The following is a 24378-nucleotide window of genomic DNA, read 5'->3' on the forward strand; positions in this document are numbered from 1 at the left end:
AAGTTCAACTTAAGAACCCTGGTTTGCGAAAGAATCAAATCGAACGAAGCAAAAGAAATCAAAGGGCGAAAGAAAACAACTTTGTTCTAGTAATCTGGATCTAGGGCAAATTTTACAGTAGCAAAAACTTGTTTAAGTTGATTATTCGGAAAGAGGGTTTCGAGACGAAACTCCACGCGCTTGAATCGTCTGATTCCGATAAACGAGCGAAAAGTTAAACTAAAACGAAAATCGGATCAGAAATCGCGATCAGAAAATAACCGCGGAAAATCCGACGAAAAAGAAAAACGACGAACATAATTTTTTTTAAACAGCACGGAAAACGAGGCGGCGGCGAACCTCGAAACACGCGCGGCTCCGGCGGCGGCGGCGGCGGGCAGCGGCGGCGGCGGATTAGGGTTAGGGTTAGGGCGCGGTGGCGGCTGGCTCTCTTTCTCGCCCGGGGCGCGCCTTATAAAGGCCCGGCTGGCGGTTTCCTGGCCGGTTACGGCCCGGAGTCGGTTACGCGTTTTTTTAAATAATTCCGCTCAGAAGAAAAATAAAAATAAATACTAAACGGACTTAAAAAATCACGAAATAAATTTTATCTGGTTCCTAAAATCAAGCCCGATAAAGTGATCATTTATCTGGGCCCAAACTACAACTTTGAAAAACGCGCATTTTTCCTAAATTCAAATAAAAATACCGAAAAACTCCGAAATAAAACTTATTTGATTTTTTTATTAAATCCTCAATATTTCTATATTTTGGGAAAGTCATTTTATTCCCTCTCTCATATTTTTGTAATAGAAATAATTGATGATAAAATAAATAAAATCAAATGATCCTGTTTACATAATTTGAGAAAACTCAAATGTGTAAATAACGAAATCCCCAACTCTCTCCGTAGGTCCTTGAGTTGCTTAGGATTTTCTAGGATCAAAACCAAAAGCAAAATAAAATATGATATGCATGATGACCTAATGTATAACATTCCAAATTGAAAATTTGGGATGTTACATGCACCGCCGTGGTGCTCTCGGCGCGGCGTGGTCAACGTGGTCAAGGAACGACTTCCATCGGAAGAGTACTATACATGGAGAGGTTGACAGCTGGGTCCACGGCCGCAGCAAGGAAGTGCCTCCTTATTACGCGCAAAATAATTATTCCTCTACCTGACAGTAGGGACTCATCGGATGGGCTACAATATTTCGTGAAAAAACGTTTCCCCCTGACTGCTGGGACCCACCAGCTACATCTTCGCACGCAAGGAAGTGCCTCACAGTCGGGACCTACCTGGTCGAAGCGTACATAGCGTTGTCATTCTGGTCACGAATGTGTACGTACATACTGGTCGATGTAGAGGCGTGCATGTGTCGTAGTAGAGGCGCACACGTAGCATGTACACGTACGTACAACGGCCAGGGTGCAAGAAAGTAAATACGACCACGTACGTACATACCGGCGGGGTCTCGAACGCCTACTCACGCATACGTACGGCTGAAACGTCTCCAACGTATCTATAATTTTTGATTGCTCCATGCTATATTATCTACTGTTTTGGACATTATTGGGCTTTATTATCCACTTTTATATTATTTTTGGGACTAACCTATTAACCCGAGGCCTAGCCCAGAATTGATGTTTTTTTTACCTGTTTTAGGGTTTCGAAGAAAAGGAATATCAAACGGAGTCCAAACAGAATGAAACCTTCGGGAACGTGATTTTCTCAACGAACAGGACCCGGGAGACTTGGACCCTACGTCAAAAAGAAAAGAGGAGGCCACAAGGTAGGGGCACGCCTGCCTACCCCAGGCGCGCCCTCCACCCTCGTGCCCCCTGTTGCTCCACCGACGTACTCCTTCCTCCTATATATATCCATTGTTGAGGAAATCGTTAACTGGTAGCTGCTCGGTTGGCTGGTGAGTAGGGGATTAATCGACTAATCGGCAAGTTAATCGGCCATTTAATCAATTAATTGGGCGATTTTTGAGTTTATCAGCTACTCGGTGACCCTACGAGTAGGGATTAATCGGCAAGTTAACTGGTTAATCAGATGAATTCTTGAACAGGGTATATATCCACGTACCCCCAAACAATCAGATACGGAGCCAAAAACCTAATTCCACCGCTGCAACTTTCTATATCCACGAGATCCCATCTTGGGGGTTGTTCCGGAGCTCCGTCGGAGGGGGCATCAATCATGGGGGGCTTCTACATCAACACCATAGCCCTCCGATGAAGTGTGAGTAGTTTACCTCAGACCTACGGGTCCATAGTTAGTAGCTAGATGGCTTCTTCTCTCTTCTTGGATCTCAATACAATGTTCTCCCCCTTTCTTGTGGAGAACTATTCGATGTAATCTTCTTTTTGTGGTGTGTTTGTTGAGACCGATGAATTGTGGGTTTATGATCAAGTCTATCTATGAATAATATTTGAATCTTCTCTGAATTCTTTTATGTATGATTGGTTATCTTTGCAAGTCACTTCGAATTATCAGTTTGGTTTGGCCTACTAGATTGATCTTTCTTGCAATGGGAGAAGTGCTTAGCTTTGGGTTCAATCTTGCGGTGTCCTTTCCCAGTGACAGTAGGGGCAGTAAGGCACGTATTGTATTGTTGCCATCGAGGATAACAAGATGGGGTTTTCTTCATATTGCATGAGTCTATCCCTCTACATCATGTCATCTTGCTTAAGGCGTTACTCTGTTTTTAACTTAATACTCTAGATGCATGCTGGATAGCGGTCGATGAGTGGAGTAATCGTAGTAGATGCAGGCAGGAATCGGTCTACTTGTCTCGGACGTGATGCCTATATACATGATCATACCTAGATATTCTCATAACTATGCTCAATTCTGTCAATTGCTGAACAGTAATTTGTTCACCCACCGTAGAATACTTATGCTCTTGAGAGAAGCCACTAGTGAAACCTATGGCCCCTGGGTCTATCTTTATCATATTGATCTCCTACTACTTAGTTATTTCCTTTGCTATTTACTTTGCCTTTATTTTACTTTGCATCTTTATCATAAAAATACCAAAAATATTATCTTATCATATCTACCAGATCTCACTCTCGTAAGTGGACTTATAGGGATTGTCAACCCCTATTTGCGTTGGTTGCGAGGATTTATTTGTTTTGTGCAGGTACGAGGGACTTGCGCATAGCCTCCTATTGGATTGATACCTTGGTTCTCAAAAACTGAGGGAAATACTTATGCTACTTTGCTGCATCATCCCTTCCTCTTCGGGGAAAACTAACACAGTGCTCAAGAGGTAGCAAGAAGGATTTTTTGCGCCGTTGCCAGGGAGGTCTACGCAAAAGTCAACATACCAAGTACCCATCACATACCCTTATCTCCCACATTACATTATTTGCCATTTGCCGCTCGTTTTCCTCTCCCCCACTTCACCCTTGCCATTTTATTCGCCCTCTCTCTCTATCCTCCCTCTCTTTCCCTATTTGCCTCTTTTTGCCTGCTTGCTTTTTGTTTGCTTGTGTGTTAGTTTGCTTACTTGTCACGATGACTCAAGATAATACTAAATTGTGTGACAACAACAATGATTTTATTAGCACTCCGATTGCTCCTCTTACTGATGCTGAATCTCATGAAATTAATACTGCTTTGCTGAATCTTGTCATGAAAGATCCGTTTTCCGGCCTTCCTAGTGAAGATGCCGCTACCCATCTAAATAGCTTCGTTGATTTGTGTGACATGCAAAAGAAGAAAGATGTGTATAATGATATTGTTAAATTGAAGCTATTTCCTTTTTCGCTTAGAGATCGTGCTAAAGCTTGGTTTTCTTCTTTGCCTAAAAATAGTATTGATTCATGGAACAAGTGCAAAGATGCTTTTATCTCTAAGTATTTTCCTCCCACTAAGATCATCTCTCTTAGAAACGATATTATGAATTTTAAGCAACTTGATCATGAACATGTTGCAAAAGCTTGGGAGAGAATGAAATTAATGATACGTAATTGCCCTACTCATGGTTTAAATTTGTGGATGATTGTTCAGAATTTTTATGCCGGATTGAATTTTGCTTCTAGAAATCTTTTAGATTCGGCCGCGGGAGGCACTTTTATGGAAATCACTTTAGGAGAAGCTACTAAACTCCTAGATAATATTATGGTTAATTATTCTCAATGGCATACTGAAAGATCTACTAATAAAAAGGTGCATGCGATAGAAGAAATTAATGTTTTGAGTGGAAAGATGGATGAACTTATGAAATTATTTGCTAATATGAGTGTTTCTTCTGATCCTAATGATATGCCCTTATCTACTTTGATTGAGAATAATAATGAATCTATGGATGTGAATTTTGTTGGTTGGAACAATTTTGGTAACAACGCGTATAGAGGAAATTTCAACCTAGGCCTTATCCTAGTAATCCCTCTAATAATTATGGTAATTCCTACAACAATTCTTATTGAAATTATAATAAGATGCCCTCTGATTTTGAATCTAATATTAAAGAATTCATTACTTCACAAAATAAATTTAATGCTATGATTGAAGAAAAAATGCTTAAGATTGATGATTTGGCTAGGAACATTGATAGAATTGCTCTTGATGTTGATTCTTTGAAACTTAGATCTATTCCACCTAAGCATTATATCAATGAGTCTCTCAAAGACATGAGAATTTCCATTGATGAGTGCAAAGAAAGAACCGCTAGGATGCGTGATAACAAAGATGCCTTTATAAGAGCGTGTTCTTCTAGTACCTATGAAAATAAATATGAAGATCTAAAAGTTATTGATGTGTCCCCTATTAAATCTTTGTTTTGCAATATGAATCTTGATAATGATGGGACTGAATACGATACACCTTTACCTAGAAGGCGCTCCAAGAATTCAGAAATTGTTGATCTTGATGCTAAATTTGATAAAAGTGGGATTGAAGAAATTAAAACCCTAGATGTTGCTAAACCCACTATGATGGATTTCAAGGAATTTAACTATGAAAATTGCTCTTTGATTGATTGTATTTCCTTGTTGCAATCCATGCTAAATTCTCCTCACGCTTATAGTCAAAATAAAGCGTTTACTAAACATATCGTTGATGCCTTGATGCAATCTTATGAAGAAAAACTTGAATTGGAAGTTTCTATCCCTAGAAAACTTTATGATGAGTGGGAATCAACTATTAAAATTAAAATTAAAGATCATGAAAGTTATGCTTTATGTGATTTGGGTGCTAGTGTTTCCACGATTCCAAAGACTTTGTGTGATTTGTTAGGTTTCCATGATTTTGATGATTGCTCTCTAAACTTGCACCTTGCGGATTCCACTATTAATAAAACCTATGGGAAGAATTAATGATGTTCTTATTTTTGCAAATAGGAATGATGTGCCTGTAGATTTTATTGTTCTTGACATAGATTGCAATCCTTCATGTCCTATTATTCTTGGTATACCTTTCCTTAGAACGATTGATGCAATTATTGATATGAAGGAAGGAAATATTAGATTCCAATTTCCATTAAGGAAAGACATGGAACACTTTCCTAGAATGAAAATTAAATTAGCTTATGAATCTATTATGAGAGCCACTTATGGATTGCCTACCAAAGATGGCAATACCTAGATCTATCCTTGCTTGTTATGCCTAGCTAGGGGCGTTAAACGATAGCGCTTGTTGGGAGGCAACCCAATTTTATTTTTATTCTTTGATTTTTGCTCCTGTTTAGTAATAAATAATTTTTCTAGCCTCTGTTTTGGTTGTGTTTTTGTGTTTAATTAGTGTTTGTGCCAAGTAGAACCGTTGGGAAGACTTGGGGAAAGTCTTGTTGAACTTGCTGTAAAAAGCAGAAACTTTAGCGCTCACGAGAACTGCTGTAATTTTTATTTGGAGAGTGCTATTTAGTTAATTATTTTTGAAGATGATTAATAGATAAATTCCTCACTTCCAGAAATTTATTTTAGAATTTTGGGGTTCCATATCTTGCGCTAGCTACAGATTACTACAGACTGTTCTGTTTTTGACAGATTCTGTTTTTCGTGTGTTGTTTGCTTATTTTGATGAATCTATGGCTAGTAAAATAGTTTATAAACCATAGAGAAGTTGCAATACAGTAGGTATAACACCAATATAAATAAATAATGATTTCATTACAGTACCTTGAAGTGGTCTTTTATTTTCTTTCGCTAACGGAGCTCACGAAATTTTCTACTTTAAGTTTTGTGTTGTGAAGTTTTCAAGTTTTGGGTAAAGATTTGATGGATTATGGAACAAGGAGTGGCAAGAGCCTAAGCTTGGGGATGCCCATGGCACCCCCAAGATAATATAAGGACACCTAAAAGCCAAAGCTTGGGGATGCCTCAGAAGGCATCCCCTCTTTCGTCTACTTCTATCGGTAACTTTACTTGGAGCTATATTTTTATTCGCCACATGATATGTGTGTTGCTTGGAGCGTCTTGTATTATTTGAGTATTTTCTTTTTAGTTTACCACAATCATCCTTCCTGTACACAACTTTTGAGAGAGCCATACATGATTTGGAATTTGTTGGAATACTCTATGTGCTTCGCTTATATCTTTTGAGTTATATAGTTTTGCTCTAGTACTTCACTTATATCTTTTAGAGAACAGTGGTGGATTTGTTTTATAGAAACTATTGATCTCTCATGCTTCACTTAGATTATTTTGAGAGTCTTAATAGCATGGTAATTTTCTTAAAATCCTAATATGCTAGGAATTCAAAGTTAGTAAAATTTTCTTAAGAGTGTTTTGAATACTAAGAGAAGTTTGATGCTTGATTATTGTTTTGAGATATGGAGGTAATAATATCAAAGTCGTGCTAGTTGAGTAGTTGTGAAATTGAGAAATACTTGTGTTGAAATTTGCAAGTCCCGTAGCATGCACGTATGGTAAACGTTATGCAACAAATTTGAAACATGAGGTGTTATTTGATTGTCTTCCTTATGAGTGGCGGTCGGGGACGAGCGATGGTCTTTTCCTACCAATCTATCCCCCTAGGAGCATGTGCGTAGTACCGAGGTTTTTGATGACTTGTAGATTTTTGCAATAAGTATGTGAGTTCTTTATGACTAATGTTGAGTCCATGGATTATATGCACTCTCACCCTTCCGTCCTTGCTAGCCTCTTCGGTACCGTGCATTGCCCTTTCTCACATTGAGAGTTGGCGCAAACTTCGCCGATGCATCCAAACCCCATGATATGATACGCTCTTTCACACATAAACCTCCTTATATCTTCCTCAAAACAACCACCATACCTACCTATTATGGCATTTCCATAGCCATTCCGAGATATATTGCCATGCAACTTTCCATCATTCCATTCATCATGACACATTCATCATTGTCATATTGCTTAGCATGATCATGTAGTTGACATAGTATTTGTGGCAAAGCCACAATTCATAATTCTTTCATACATGTCACTCTTGGTCCATTGCATATCCCGGTACACCACCGGAGGCATTCATATAGAGTCATCTTTTGTTCTAGTATCGAGTTGTAATCATTGAGTAGTAAATAAATAGAAGTGTGATGATCATAATTTTCTAGAGCATTGTCCCAAGTGAGGAATATATATATATATATATATATATATATATATATATATATAAAGAGAAAGGCCATAAAAAAGAGAAGGCCCAAAAAAAGAAGAGAAAGGCCATAAAAAAGAGAAGGCCCAAAAAATGATGAGAGAGAAGGGACAATGTTACTATCTTTTACCACACTTGTGCTTCAAAGTAGCGCCATGATCTTCATAGTAGAGAGTCTCTCATGTTATCACTTTCATAGTGGGAATTTTGCATTATAGAACTTGGCTTGTATATTCCAACAATGGGCCTCCTCAAATGCCCTAGGTCTTCATGAGCAAGCAAGTTGGATGCACACCCACTAGTTTCTTTTGTTGAGCTTTCAAACATTTATAGCTCTAGTGCATCCGTTGCATGGCAATCCCTACTCCTTGCATTAACATCAATCGGTGGGCATCTCCATAGCCCATTGATTAGCCTCGTTGATGTGAGACTTTCTCCTTTTTGTCTTCTCCACATAACCCCCCTCATTATATTCTATTCCACCTATAGTGCTATGTCCATGGCTCGCGCTCATATATTGCGTGAAAGTTTATAGGTTTGAAATTACTAAAGTATGAAACAATTGCTTGGCTTGTCATCGGGGTTGTGCATGATGAGAGCATTCTTGTGTGACGAAAATGAAACATGACTAAACTATAGATTTTGTAGGGATGAACTTTCTTTGGCCATGTTATTTTGAGAAGACATAATTGCTTAGTTAGTATGCTTGAAGTACTATTATTTTTATGTCAATATGAACTTTTGTCTTGAATCTTTCGTATCGGAATATTCATACCACAATTAAGAAGAATTACATTAAAATTATGCCAAGTAGCACTCCGCATCAAAAATTCTGTTTTTATCATTTACCTACTCGAGGACGAGCAGGAATTAAGCTTGGGGATGCTTGATACGTCTCCAACGTATCTATAATTTTTGATTGCTCCATACTATATTATCTACTGTTTTGGACATTATTGGGCTTTATTATCCACTTTTATATTATTTTTGGGACTAACCTATTAACCGGAGGCCCAGCCCAGAATTGCTGTTTTTTGCCTGTTTTAGGGTTTCGAAGAAAAGGAATATCAAATGGAGTCCAAATGGAATGAAACCTTCGGCAACGTGATTTTCTCAACGAACAAGACCCAAGAGACTTGGACCCTACATCAAGAAAGAAAAGAGGAGGCCACGAGGTAGGGGCGCGCTTGCCTACCCCAGGCGCGCCCTCCACCCTCGTGGGCCCCCTGTTGCTCCACCGACGTACTCCTTCCTCCTATATATATCCACGTACCCCAAATGATCAGATACGGAGCCAAAAACCTAATTCCACTGCCACAACTTTTTGTATCCACGAGATCCCATCTTGGGGCCTGTTCCGGAGCTCCGCCGGAGGGGGCATCGATCACGGAGGGCTTCTACATCAACACCATAGCCCCTTCGATGAAGTGTGAGTAGTTTATCTCAGACCTACGGGTCCATAGTTAGTATCTAGATGGCTTCTTCTCTCTTTTTGGATCTCAATACAATGTTCTCCCCCTCTCTTGTGGAGAACTATTCGATGTTATCTCCTTTTTGCGGTGTGGTTGTTGAGATCGATGAATTGTGGGTTTATGATCAAGTCTATCTATGAATAATATTTGAATCTTCTCTGAATTCTTTTATGTATGATTGGTTATCTTTGCAAGTCTCTTCGAATTATCAGTTTGGTTTGGCCTACAAGATTGATCTTTCTTGCAATGGGAGAAGTGCTTAGCTTTGGGTTCAATCTTGCGGTGTCCTTTCCCAGTGACAGTAGGGGCAGCAAGGCACATATTGTATTATTGCCATCGAGGATAACAAGATGGGGTTTTCTTCATATTGCATGAGTCTATCCCTCTACATCATGTCATCTTGCTTAAGGCGATACTCTGTTTTTAACTTAATACTCTAGATGCATGCTGGATAGCGGTCGATGAGTGGAGTAATCGTAGTAGATGCAGGCAGGAGTCGGTCTACTTGTCTCGGACGTGATGCCTATATACATGATCATACCTAGATATTCTCATAACTATGCTCAATTCTGTCAATTGCTCAACAGTAATTTGTTCACCCACCGTAGAATACTTATGCTCTTGAGAGAAGCCACTAGTGAAACCTATGGCCCCCGGGTCTATCTTTATCATATTGATCTCCTACTACTTAGTTATTTCCTTTGCTATTTACTTTGCCTTTATTTTACTTTGCATCTTTATCATAAAATACCAAAAATATTATCTTATCATATCTATCAGATCTCACTCTCGTAAGTGGCCTTATAGGGATTGACAACCCCTATTTGCGTTGGTTGCGAGGATTTATTTGTTTTGTGCAGGTACGAGGGACTCGCGCATAGCCTCCTACTGGATTGATACCTTGGTTCTCAAAAACTGAGGGAAATACTTACGCTAATTTGCTGCATCATCCCTTCCTCTTCGGGGAAAACCAACGCAGTGCTCAAGAGGTAGCAACGGCCAGGGATCGTGTACATGGCCGGGTCAGAACGGAGAAACTGCGTCGTCGTCATGTTCATGGGGAGCCAACCGGCTGGGTCGGAATGGAATGCGTTGACATGTTCATCGGGAGCCAACCGGCTTGGCGTACCACAGAACAGAGGAAACGGCCTTGTGTTCGATCGGTCACGGTCAAAACGGGATCCTGTTCATCGGGAGGGGTCTGGCGTACCGCAAAACGGAGGAAACAGACTTATGTTGGACCTCCTACGGTCGAAACGGGGTCCTGTTGACCGGGAGGGGTGTGGCGTACCGCAAAACGGAGGAAACGGACTTGTGTTGGAGCGCTACGGTTGAAACGGGGGTCCTGTTCATCGGGAGGGGTGTGGCGTACCACAAAACGGGACTCCACGGGATATTGTTCATCTCCACCGTGGACCTCCCCCAGCCTCCACGGGGTACTGTTCATCCACCGTCGACCTCCTCAGCCTCCACCCGCGACTATTCATCCATGGGCCCCTGTTCATCCAGCCTCCACCGGCACTGTTCAACCAGCCCTCTCCACGGGGTCCTGTTCAACCACCCCTCTACAGGCTACTGTTTATCCAGCCCTCCACCGGCTACTGTTCAACCATCCCTCCACCGACTACTATTCAACCAGCCCTGCACGGGGTCCTGTTCATCCAGCCCTCCACGGGGTCTTGTTCATCCACCGGCTTGATCAATCGGGGTACTGTTCATCCAGCGGCAACGGCCTCTACTACCACGGGTTCCTGTTCATCCAACCCCCACCGGGAACTGTTCATCCAAACCTCCCAACAATGCTCACTGTTCATCCAGAGGCAGCATCGATCGGCTTCAGTTAGCAGCAGTAGCGAAGGAATCACTCGATCGGGTTCAGCTAACAGCCATCGATGATCGCTCGGGTTCAGTAACGCGTAGCCTGCAGTGCAATCGCTCGGGTTTAGTTAGAGCCTAATGCCTCACTCGGGTTCAGTTAGAGCGCAACGCCTCGCACATACGTGCGTACGTACGAGAGAAACGCGCATCGCTCGACCCCGACCACCCACCGTAACTGGGAACTCCCCGATATTTTCCTCGCCTTCGCTTCTACTACGGTTTTTCCGTCATGGACGGCCCAAAGAATGTCATGCAGCTACATCTCCGGCCTGCCAGGACGAAATGCCCATTTTTTGTCATAGAAGTAGGACCCCACCACATCTATGATGATACCGGGTTTTGTCACAATTATTGTCAAAGAAGTGCCATAAGTATGACAGATTTTTTTTCGTTCAGCCCAAAATGTCACAGATGTGTCTTTTTTTTGTAGTGAAACAAATTGTTGGTGTTAGCTTTGGTGATGAGTCTCATGAGTTTAATTTTTCCAAGTTTAGTAGAAATCATCATGAAAAAGAATTGTCTAGTAAGGATGAATTAATTGGTCTTGCTTCTATTGCTGTTCCACCTACTGATCTTTAGAACAATATTTGCCAGGCCATGAAAATGATTTACATATGCATGAAAGAAATGAAATAGATAAGGTTTTCTTTGAACAACGTCCTATGCTTAAACACAATTTGCCTATTGAAACTCTTGGAGGTCCTCCTCCACCTAAAGGTGATCCTATGTTTGAATTAAAACAATTGCCAGACACTTCGAAATAGGCTTATCTTGATGAAAAGAAGATATATCCTGTTATTATTAGTGCTAACCTTTCAGAACATGAAGAAAAAATATTATTGAAAGTTCCAAGGAAGCACTGAGCTGCTATTGGATATACTCTTGATGATTTAAAGGGCATTAGTCCCACTCTATGTCAGCACAAAATTAATATGGAACCTGATGCTAAACCTGTTGTTGATCACCAACGTCGGTCGAATCCAAATATGAAGGAAGTGGTAAGAACGGAAATCTTAAAACTTCTGGAAGCATGTATAATCTATCCTATATTTGATAGTAGATGGGTAAGTCCTGTTCATTGTGTCCCTAAGAAAGGATGTATTACTGTTGTTGCTAATGATAAGAATGAACTTATTGCACAAAGAATTGTTACATGCTATAGAATGGTAATTGATTACAGAAAATTAAACAAAGCAACTAGAAAAGATCATTACCCCTTGCCTTTTATTGATCAAATGCTTGAAAGATTATCTAAGAACTCACACTTTTGCTTCCTAGATGGATACTCTGGCTTTTCACAAATACCTGTTTCTCAACCTGATCAAGAAAAGACTACTTTTACTTGTCCCTTTGGAACTTATGCTTATAGACGTATGCCTCTTGGTTTATGTAATGCACCTGCTACCTTTCAAAGATGTATGACTGCTATATTCTCTGACTTTTGTGAAAAGATTGTTGAGGTTTTCATGGATGACTTTTCTGTTTATGGAAAGTCTTTTGATGATTGTTTAAGCAATCTTGAGCAAGTTTGGAGAGATGTGAACAAACAAATCTTGTCTTGAATTGGGAGAAGTGCCACTTTATGGTTAATGAAGGCATTGTCTTGGGTCATAAAATTTCAGAAAGAGGTATTGAAGTGGACCAAGCTAAGGTTGATGCAATTGAGAAAATGCCATGTCCTAAGGACATCAAAGGTATTCGTAGTTTCCTAGGTCATGCTGGTTTCTATAGGAGATTTATCAAAGACTTATCTAAAATTTCTAGGCCTCTTACTAATCTTTTGCAAAAGGATATTCCTTTTGTTTTTAATGATGATTGTTTAGAAGCCTTTGAAACACTCAAGAAAGCCTTAATATCCGCACCTATTGTTCAACCACCTGATTGGAACTTGCCTTTTGAAATTATGTGTGATGCTAGTGCTTATGCTATTGGTGTTGTTCTAGGACAAAGAGTTCATAAGAAACTAAATGTTATTCATTATGCTAGTAAAACTCTATAAAATGCTCAAACAAATTATGCTACTACTGAAAAAGAATTCTTAGCAGTACTGTTTGCTTGTGATAAATTTAGACCTTATATTGTTGATTCCAAAGTAACTGTTCACACAGACCATGCTGCTATTAAATATCATATGGAAAAGAAAGATGCTAAACCTAGACTTATTCGTTGGGTTCTTTTGTTACAAGAATTTGATTTACATATCATTGATAGAAAAGGATCTGAGAACCCCGTAGCTGATAATTTGTCTAGGCTTGAAAATGTGCTTGATGACCCACTACCTATTGATGATAGTTTTCCTGATGAGCAGTTAGCTACAATAAATGTTGCTAATAGTACTCCTTGGTATGCTGACTATGCTAATTACATTGTTGCTAAATATTTACCACCTACCTTTACATACCAGCAAAAGAAAAAAATCTTCTATGGTTTAAGACATTACTTTTGGGGTGACCCTGTTGGAGATATGCCCTAGAGGCAATCATGTATGATGATATTTCCTATGTGTTTATGAATAAAGATAGTCCTTGGACATTATCAATGATGTGTATCAGCAAGTACGTGACTTGTTGTGGGACTATGCATTGTAGGATGAACGTCCTAAAAGGTCCCTAGTCGAAAGGGTTGTGTGGACGCGCAGCCAACTAGACTAGCATATGACACGGTCGATCGCGTAGGAAATTTTAATTTGCAGTCGACGCACCCTACCGTAGAACCCAACAGACCCACATCTTTATAAAGAAGGAGTAGATGGTATTATTAGACGTTGTGTACTGATATGTCTCCATCGTATCTATAATTTTTGATTGTTCCATGCCAATATTATTCAACTTTCATATACTTTTTGGCAACTTTTTATATTATTTTTGGGACTAACATATTGATCCAGTGCCCAGTGCCAGTTCCTGTCTGTTGCATGTTTTTGGTTTCACAGAATATCCATATCAAACAAAGTCCAAATGGGATAAAAATGGACGGAGCTTATTTTTGGAAAATATGGAAAATTCGGAAGGAAAATCAACACGAACCAGTGCCCGAGGTGGTCACGAGGCAGGGGGCGCGCCCCTACCCTCGTGAGCCCACCGTAAGGCGGTTGACGCTCTTCTTTTGCCGCAAGAAAGCTAATATTTGGAAAAAAAATCACGGCGAAGGTTTCAGGCCAATCGGAGTTACGGATCTCCATATATATACGAAACGATGAAACAGAGCCAGGATAGAACGCAGAAACAGAGAGAGACAGAGAGACAGATCCAATCTCGGAGGGGCTCTCGCCCCTCCCATACCATGGAGGCCAGAGGGGAAACCCTTCTCCCATCTAGGAGGAGGTCCAGGAAGAAGAGGAAGAAGGGGGCCCCTCTCCCCCTTGTCGGTGTTCTGGGAACGGGGGTCCCCAGACTTGCCTGCCTGCGGCCTGCGGCGTGGCTCAAAGGGGGGCCCAGCGCGGCCCATCTTCACCAACACAAACCCAAGACCCTCGTGAGGGGGCCAAGCCTCGCGGGGCAGACGAAGCGGAGCTTCCTCAGGCGCGGCCTCGTCGGGCTGGCTCACGAGGAGGCAGAGAGATCAAGGCGGGGTACCTCACGAGGTGCCCGTGACGCAAGCCATGACGATCGGGGGCGCCAGGCGGGTGCCAGCCTGCGTAGTGTCCTCCCTTCCTCTTTGGTGCAAAGGGGGCAAGCGTAGCCGCGGAGTACCGAGGCATCAGGAAAAGGTTGCCGTTTCGGTGCAACGAGACCATGACCAGGAGGACTACGAGACGGAGGTCACCATGGAGCCCAAGACGGCGTCATCACCAGAGCTTTGCGTAGGCGAAGACTACTTTTGTCAGGATAGTTGATACTAGCTGTCCCCCTTCAAATTAGCCTGCCATTGTTGGCTCCCTTCCCGCTCGATATTTGGGAAGAGGACCAGGGCCTCTATAAATAGGACCAGCCACCCACAGAGCCAAGGGGGCGGAGACGAGAGCCGAGCCGGAGGGTTGGAAGGATAGAGAAGATCAGAAAGAGAGAGAGAGAGAGAAAGGTGACTGAGCTCCTCCCAGCAGTTCATCGCCCCAGCTAAGAATAGACCCTCGCGAGGTTGTTCTTCCTTGTATTGTTCATCATCATCAGCCCAAGAGGCAATCCACCACACCACACACTGGAGAAGGGTATTACACCACAACGGTGGCCCGAACCAGTATAAACCCTGCGTCTCTTGTGTTGTTCTTTCCATAGTTCAGATCCTAGCAAGGCGGAGGGGTGCAGGAAGGTAGGAGGCGAAATCTCCGCGCGCACCCCAGTGTTCGAACCTCAAGGGTCTGCCGGAACCCGGAATCTGACATTTGACGCTCCAAGTAGGGGTGCGCCGAGATTCGTCTTCCACCACCCCGTTCTCATCCGACCATCACGCCCATGTCTGACGCTCGTCAGGCCCGCGCCGAGCGCCGGGCCGCGCTCGCTTCCCGTGTCGCCCAGACGGCCCCTGTCGGCGGCGTCCTCGTCGTTCCTCGTCACCTGCCGTCAACGCCGCCACCGGCCCGGCGGGGGACGAGCAGCAAGCATCGTCCCAGCATCTGTCCGTGCGGCAAGACGGCCGCACCACAACTCCCTCGCTCACCCCAGCTGGTTCTTCGTCCCGCGCGCTTCGCGCGCCCATGGAGGCTCGGGCTGCACTCATCGCAGCGAACGAGCTCCTGCGCTACTGTCCCGTCGACGACGTCTACGAAGAATGGCTCGACCGCGTCGCCGAGCTCGTCCGCGCCGCAGGGGGCTCTCCTGCGCCGTTCGTTCCGCTGCACCGCACCCTGCCCCGCGTGGGCAGTGAAGCTCCGGTGGCGCTCCGGCCGCCTCCTCCTCAGGAAGGCGCCATGGCTCCAAGGCGCGTGGCCCCTGGGTGGAACCCGCTCCGTCAGGCGCCAGCGCAGCAAGAGCAGAGCTGTCAAGAAGTCCCTCGCTCGCAGGAAGCTGCCCGGGCGCTCCCTGCTCCAGCACGTCGCGACCATGCTCCTCCCCCCGCGCGTCAAGACCCCACGCTGCTCCCAGCTGCAGCGCGTGGGGACATGCAAGACCAAGTTCCCCGTCATCCAAGGCCGCCCGTGGCCACAGTAGGCTGCCGCGCCTTCACCACCGAGCTACGCAATGTCGCATGGCCCGGCAAGTTCAAGCCAGACTTGCCTCCTCGCTACGACGGCACGGCTGACCCTGCGGAGTTCCTCTAGCTCTACGAGCTGGGCATCGAAGCTGCCAACGGAGACGAGAAGGTCATGGTGAACTGGTTCCCCATAGCACTCAAGGACGGGGCCCGCACCTGGCTCCAGGCACAATCTCCTCCTAGGACGAGATGCGCACCCGCTTCATCGCCAACTTCCAAGGCACTCGCGACCGGCCGCCCGCCATGAGCGACATGCGCCGCATCAAGCAACAGCCCGGGGAGACCCTGCAGAAGTACATCCAGAGCTTCAACAACGCGTGCCTCAAGATTCCCAAGGTGACTGAGGAGGCCATCATCTCGGCCTTCTCCGACAGCGTGCGCGACGTCAAGATGAAGGAGGAGCTGGCGATGCATGAAGACCTGTGCACTTCCTTGGAACTGTTCAACCTGGCAACCAAGTGCGCCAGGGCCGAGGAAGGGCGTCTCTCCCTCCTCGAGTTGCCTGCCGCAGACCCAGAAGAGAAGAAACCCAAGGCCAAGGATGTGAAGCGCAAGGGGGCTGCCATGCTCACGACAGAACCAGACACCAAGCGGGGCAGAGATCAGCCCGAACCTTCCAAGGGAAGCCGGTACTGTGTGTACCACGACCTCCACACCCACAACACCAACGAATGTCAAGAGCTTCGAGCCGTGCGAGAAGGAAGGATCGACCGTCGCCCTGACCGTAGTGACCGGGGCTACGGCCGGGGAGGAGGAAGGAACGCAGGACGCTGGGAAGACCGTGGCCCGCGCCAAGGGTGGCGCGATCAACCTTGCAAGGATCGCTGGCAAGACCCGCCTCGCGAGGGAGGCTGGAGGGATCAGCCTCGCGAGGATCGCCCGCAAGGCAACGCAGGCCTCCCACCGCTGCCGCCGCAGCCAAGGAGAAACGAGGACCGCCACCAGGACGAGGGGGCTGGGGGCTTCCAGGAGCCGCGCGCGATCGCCTGCATCCTGGGCGGGGCACAAGCCCCAGCCTCTCAGCGCATCTTCAAGCAGTTCGCCCACGAAGTGAACGCAGTCCTTCCCAGGCTCGAAGCCACGCGCCCTCTCAGGTGGTCGGCGTGCGCCATCACGTTCAGCTCAGCAGATCAGCTCAAGTGTGCAGCTACAGCCGGAGTTCTCCCGATGCTTTGTTCCCCAATCATCAGCAACGTGGTGGTCACCAAGACCCTCATCGATGGCGGTGCAGGGCTCAACGTCCTGTCCGTGGAAACATTCAACAACCTCCAAGTGCCCTACAGCCAGCTTCAGCCAACCAAGCCTTTCTCCGGTATCACCGACGGCTCCACGGTCCCGATTGGGCAGGTCCGCCTCCCTGTCACCTTCGGGGCACACGACAACTACCGCACCGAGCTCATCGACTTCTACGTCGCTCACATTCGCCTGCCGTACAACGCCATCCTTGGGTACCCAGCGCTGGCCAAGTTCATGGCCGTAACTCACCATGGCTACAACGTCCTCAAGATGCCAGGAAGCAGCGGAGTCATCACGGTGCCATGTGAAGAGAAGGACGCGGTGTGTTCCCTGGAACGAGCCTTTCAAGCCACGTCACTGGAAGACCCGGATCGTGGAAGCAGGAGGCCACCCGAGACCGCCCCTAAGAAGAAGAAGACATCGTCCGGCCTGACCACTCAGGAGGCAGGCCCCTCTGGGCCCGCGCCTGCCCAGGGGGAACCTCCTTCCATCGCATAGGAAAGCGCGCCCGATGCCCTCCTCAGGCAGGGCTCAGGGGCTCTCCCCTGGAGGGCCACCGACCTAGCTAGGGTCACGAGGGAGGCGCTTGGGCACCACATGAAGGCGTGTTTCAAAGCATGTTTCCCTCAAGAAGGAGCAAGGCAAGGAGACCCAGACCCTCAGGAGTTCGTCAGCAAGGCCATTCAGGAGCTACAGGAGTCAAGAGTCATGAAAGGCGGCCGCCGCCTACCAGCAGTGGCTCCCCATCCAGGCGAGGATGGTGGGCTGCGCGTCTGCGTCGACATACCAGGGCTCAACCGAGTCGCCTCTCTGGAGCGCCTCTGGCCCTCGCGAGTGGGGCGCTGCGGAGGCCCACCCCACAGCTATATTCGCATGCCTTACGGCTTGCCGAACGCGGCTTACACGTACCGGCGCCTCATGAGGGGCATCACGGAGGCACGAGAGGCAGGGCGTTCCGCAGCCCTGGCGGGGATGGAGATGGCCCGTGAGGAGCCGCCAGCGCATCCGGAGCCTCCCGAGGCCCCTGGGCCTGGGGGCTCGTGAGGATCGGCTTCCGCAGCCCGACGAGTCTGCTACACCAACGCTCCTTCGTCCTCAACATCATCAGGTGACATCTTTCGAGTTTTATTTCCAGCTGGGAGCGCCCCCCAGGGCTGCATTATTCCCAGGCCGCATGGGTCCGTCCCTGCGGCGTGTTATCCTTTTTTATTCCATGTTGTTAGCTTACCTTGTTGGGGGCGCCCCTCGGGCCGCATGATCCCCAAGCCGCTCGGGCCAGGCCCAGCGGCATGTATCCCGTTTGCGTTTATTTCTGATTATGCGTTAGACCCACCATGCTTGATTATTTGATGCCGGTCCACGGCACCTCTTCTTCTCCATGCCGACCACTTGCACGTTAAATGGGGGGGGGTACCTGAGCATCGCGACTCAGGGCTCTTACTAGCTCTCCAGCCCTCACCCTCTGGCCTTGTCCATGGCATCGCGACCTGGCATACCAGCGACGGCTGAGACTAGCTCGAGGGCCGGGACCCGAGGACGTAGAGTGCCGACATCTAACCAAATTTGCAGGGACACATCACAAGATAAGGCCCAGTGCCAGGCGCAATCCGCCTAGAGGTAGGGCCCCGTGAGTCCCGCGCTGGCTCACGGGTGCCCAGATACACCTCGCCAGGCCCTACCATGCCAGCCACGTGTCAGGGCGGGGCTGTACACGCCCCCGGGGCTCCTCCCGGAGGGGGCCCCCTCCCACGTACCAGTGGAAGCACCATGCTCCGCGCTGGCTGACGACACTACTGAGGAGCGGCTATGCCCGTACACATACGGTAGCGCTATGCTCCGTGCTGGTGATAAACAACTGAGGGCGCCCCCCGGGCCGCACCAACCTCAGGGAGCCTAGAGCTCAGTGTCTAGCCTCATCGTAACACCTCCCCTCGGGAGTGCCGCGCGAGGGGGCTGGGCACGGGGGCTGCGCCTGGGTCACACCCAGACGCACGCCACCCAGCCAGGTCCCCCCGGGCCTGGTTCATCGCGCGTCTCTCCCCGAGCGGAGCCAAGGTACGAAGGCCGTTTGAGCGTCAAGGGGGACTCCTGATCATCGCGACTCAGGAGCCTAACTGGTCGCGTAGCCCCTCACTCTGTGGCCCTGTCCTCGTTTCCGGTCGGGACCAATGCTGGGTGAGGCACGCGCGCGGCCGGGCTCTGCAGACGTAGAACGGTAGATCCACCCACATCACACCTCCCTACTTGTTGTTCGTGCGCCAAGGGGGACTCCTGAGCATCGCGACTCAGGAGCCTAACTTGTCACGTGGCCCCTCACTCCTTGGCCCCGTCCTGGTTTCCGGTCGAAACCAACGCTGGGTGAGGCATGCGCGGGGCCGGGCTCTGCCGGTGTAGAACATAAGCAAGTAGGAAGGAAAAGCACAAATTTCAAGGAATTCAAAAGCAAATATTATAGTACACACTGTTATCTCAACGCCAAATGCAAGTTTAAATGCCTCCCCGAGGCATGATACATGTGCAGGAATTAAAGGCAGGACAGGAGCCGCGACAAAGTCACTTGTCGGCGATGGAGCAACGCGGATTGGGAATGCCTCACTGAGTGGTGGGGTCAGCAGTGCCTTGCTTCGGCTTGGTGTTGAAGGTCCGGAACTTCCCCAACAGGGCCTCTGCGCGACCCTTCACGACCTCGGCAGCGGCAGCGGCACGCTCGCCGCTCACTGGCTCCAGCAGGCTGTCGAGGTCGACACCGGGATCATGAAGGTAGATGTGGGTGAGGACCCGCGTCATTGCTGCAGAAGACAGGACACGCGCCTCGGCCTCGGCCGCGAGGCCAAGGCCAAGGGCAACATCTTCAAGAGCATGAACCAGGAAAGGGGATCTGAGCAGCAACCGGGGAAATCAAGTAGCAAAGCCTAGATGGATGCCACTCCTTTATCAACTCGCGCGGTTGCTAGGGCGCCCACATCCAACCAACCGCCACGTGGCGCCCAAGCCCGCAGGCTGTTAGGGCCCGCGGCGCTTCGCTCTTGCCCTTCTGCCTCCCTGCACGGCCAAGTCCGAGCGCGCCTTGGGCCCGGGGGCTACTGTCAGTGTTCTGGGAACGGGGGTCCCCAGACTTGCCTGCCTGCGGCCTACGGCGTGGCTCAAAGGGGGGCCCAGCGCGGCCCATCTTCACCAACACAAACCCAAGACCCTCGCGAGGGGGCCAAGCCTCGCGGGGCGGACGACGCGGAGCTTCCTCAAGCGCGGCCTCGTCGGGCTGGCTCGGGAGGAGGCGGAGAGATCAAGGCAGGGTACCTCACGAGGTGCCCGTGACGCAAGCCATGATGACCGGGGGCGCCAGGCGGGTGCCAGCCCGCGCAGTGTCCTCCCTTCCTCTTTGGTGCAAAGGGGGCAAGCGCAGCCGCGGAGTACCGAGGCGTCAGGCAAAGGTTTCCGTTTCGGTGCAACGAGACCAAGACCAGGAGGACTACGAGATGGAGGTCACCATGGAGCCCAAGACGGCGTCATCACCAGAGCTTTGCACAGGCGAAGACTACTTTTGTCAGGATAGTTGATACTAGCCGTCCCCCGTCAAATTAGCCCACCATTGTTGGCTCCCTTCCCGCTTGATATTTGGGAAGAGGACCAGGGCCTCTATAAATAGGACCATCCACCCACAGAGCCAAGGGGGCGGAGACGAGAGCCGAGCCGGAGGGTTGGAAGGATAGAGAAGATCAGAAAGAGAGAGAGAGAGAAAGGTGACTGAGCTCCTCCCAGCAGTTCATCGCCCCAGCTAAGAACAGACCCTCGCGAGGCTGTTCTTCCTTGTATTGTTCATCATCATCAACCCAAGAGGCAATCCACCACACCACACACTGGAGTAGGGTATTACACCACAATGGTGGCCCGAACCAGTATAAACCCTGCGTCTCTTGTGTTGTTCTTTCCATAGTTCAAATCCTAGCAAGGCGGAGGGGTGCAGGAAGGTAGGAGGCAAAATCTCCGCGCGCACCCCAGTGTTCGAACCTCAAGGGTCTGCCGGAACCCGGAATCCGACACCCCTCTCCTCCGGTGGCGCCGGAACGCCGCCGTGGCCATCATCATCATCACCGCGATCTTCACCAACACCTCCATCATCTTCACCAGCATCTCCATCACCTTCGCCCCTCTATTTACAGCGATCCACTCTCCCGCAACCCGCTGTACCCTCTACTTGAACATGGTGCTTTATGCTTCATATTATTATCCAATGATGTGTTGCCATCCTATGATGTCTGAGTAGATTTTTGTTGTCCTATCGGTGGTTGATGAATTGCTATGATTGATTTAATTTGCTTGTGGTTATGTTGCTGTCCTTTGGTGCCCATCATATGAGCGCGCGCGTGGATCACACCATAGGGTTAGTTGTATGTTGATAGGACTATGTATTGGAGGGCGAGAGTGACAGAAGCTTCAACCTAGCATAGAAATTGATGCATACGGGATTGAAGGGGGACCAATATATCTTAATGCTATGGTTGGGTTTTACCTTAATGAACATTAGTAGTTGCGGATGCTTGCTAATAGTTCCAGTCATAAGTGCATAGAATTCCAAGTCAGGGATGACATGCTAGCAGTGGCCTCTCCCACATAATACTTGCTATCGGTCTAGTAAAGTAGTCAATTGCTTAAGGGACAATTTCGCAACTCCTACCACCACTTTTCCACACTCGCTATATTTACTTTATTGTTTGTTTACCTTAACAGCCCCTAGTTTTATTTTTGTGCTCTTTACTTTCTTGCAAGCCTTTCCGAAAACATCTACAAAGTACTTCTAGTTTCATACTTGTTCTAGGTAAAGAGAACGTCAAGCGTGCCTAGAGTTGTATCGGTGGTCGATAGAACTTGAGGGAATATTTGTTCTACCTTTAGCTCCTCGTTGGGTTCGACACTCTTACTTATCGAAAACTGTTGTGATCCCCTATACTTGTGGGTTATCAAGACCTTTTTCTAGCGCCGTTGCCGGGGAGCAATAGCGTGGGGTGAATATTCTCGTGTCTGCTTGTTTGCTTTATCACTAAGTAATTTTTATTTGCTGTTCTTAGTTGTTTCCTATCTTCAGTTATGGGTAGGTAACGCAAAATGCCAAAAAATAGTTGTACCTACTGAACCAATGGTTGAAGAACCAATCAAAATCTATCACACTGCTGAAGCTTATTACTTGGACCATCTTCGATCCCTATGTGCTCGTGCTGAAACCCCAACTAGCTTAGTTGAGGGCAAATCTTTAGATGAGCATGCTTGTTATGTGCGACACTGTATATCTGAAAAAGCGAAATTATTATGGAGTCAAATTCAACGTTTGCAATGCTATGCTTGGAATTTATGTGAATTATATGATTTTACTTGTTGTTCTGAAAACCCTAAGAAACACCTTCCCTACCAATGTGAGTTTATTGATAATGGAATCTTATCTTCTTATGCTAAAGGTGTTTATAGTTACTATGATGTTCAACAAATTGAAGAATTTGTTGCTTTTGAGGGTGCTTATGAAATTGCTTCTTTGATTGAAAAGTATGATGCTACTTTTCACAAATCTGAAAATTTTGCTATACTTAAATATTGCTATGATAATTATGCTTCTAATACCTATGTTAAACAATATGTTGAGGAATACTCCGCTGTCCAAGAAGAGACTAATATTTTGCGGGAGTCTATGGAAGAAGAAATTGATGACACTGTGAGATCATTGGATGAAAAAGATGAGGAGGAGAGTGAAGAACAAAAGGAGGAAGAGCAGATTGATCACCCGTGCCCACCTTCTAATGAGAGTAACTCTTCAACTCATACATTGTTTAATTCCCCTTCATGCTTACCGAAGGATGAATATTATGATAATTGATATGATCCCGTCGATTCTTTTGAAATATCCCTTTTTGATGATGCTTGCTATGCTTGTGGCCAAGATGCCAATATCAATTATGCTTATGGAGATGAACTTGCTATAGTTCCTTATGTTAAACATGAAATTGTTGCTATTGCACCCACGCATGATAGTCCTATTATCTTCTTGAATTCTCCCGATTATACTACATCGGAGAAGTTTGCACTTATTAAGGATTATATTGATGGGTTGCCTTTTACCGTTGCACATGATGATTTCGATAAATATAATATGCATGTGCTTGCTGCTCCTACTTGCAATTATTATGAGAGAGGAACTATATCTCCACCTCTCTATGTTTCCAACATGATAAAATTGCAAGAAACTGTTTATACTATGCATTGGCCTTTACTATGTGTGCATGAATTGTTCTTTTATGACATGCTGATGCATAGGAAGAGAGTTAGACTTCGTCATTACATGATATATGTTACCTTGTGCTCACCACTAAATTACAAATCATTGTTAATTAAAATTGGCTTTGATATACCTTGAGATCCGGGTGGATTCACTACTTGAGCACTATATGCCTAGCTTAATGACTTTAAAGAAAGCGCTGCTAGGGAGACAACCCGGAAGTTTTAGAGAGTCATTTATTTTTTTTGAGTGCTTTCATATAGTTTAAAAACAACAAAAGTAAAGAGGGGAACCCAAAACTTTTCAAAAAGGAAAGTGAAAGTGAGAAAGACAAGCACTGTTGAAGTGGGAGAGCTCCTTGAACTTTGTTCATGCTCACGGCAACTTTGTGAATCTTGATTACAGAAACTTTTCAAAAAAAATAATTATCCCCTTGTACAATTCCATTGTATTATAAAAATAATGTGCCAAGGTTTGCCTTTAGGATGTTTGCATTTGCTTGATGGTTTGTACGGTGCAGGACAGAAACTTTGGCTGCAGTGCGCGATTTTACATTTTTAGCTGGAATGTCAAATGGTTCTGATTCTTTTTGCAATGTCTTACTATACAAATTGTTTATTTTTCCTAATTTTGGTAGAATTTGTCAAGTATCATAATTTTGGTGAATGTTCAGATTATTACAGACTGTTCTGTTTTAGACAGATTCTGTTTTTGATGCATAGTTTGCTTGTTTTGATGAAACTATCAATTTATATCAGTGGATTAAGCCATGGAAAAGCTATATTACAGTAGACACAATGCAAAAACAAAATATGAATTGGTTTGAAACAGTACTTAGA

Source organism: Triticum dicoccoides, chromosome 4A (assembly GCF_002162155.2).
Source record: "Triticum dicoccoides isolate Atlit2015 ecotype Zavitan chromosome 4A, WEW_v2.0, whole genome shotgun sequence".
Taxonomy (NCBI): domain Eukaryota; kingdom Viridiplantae; phylum Streptophyta; class Magnoliopsida; order Poales; family Poaceae; genus Triticum; species Triticum dicoccoides.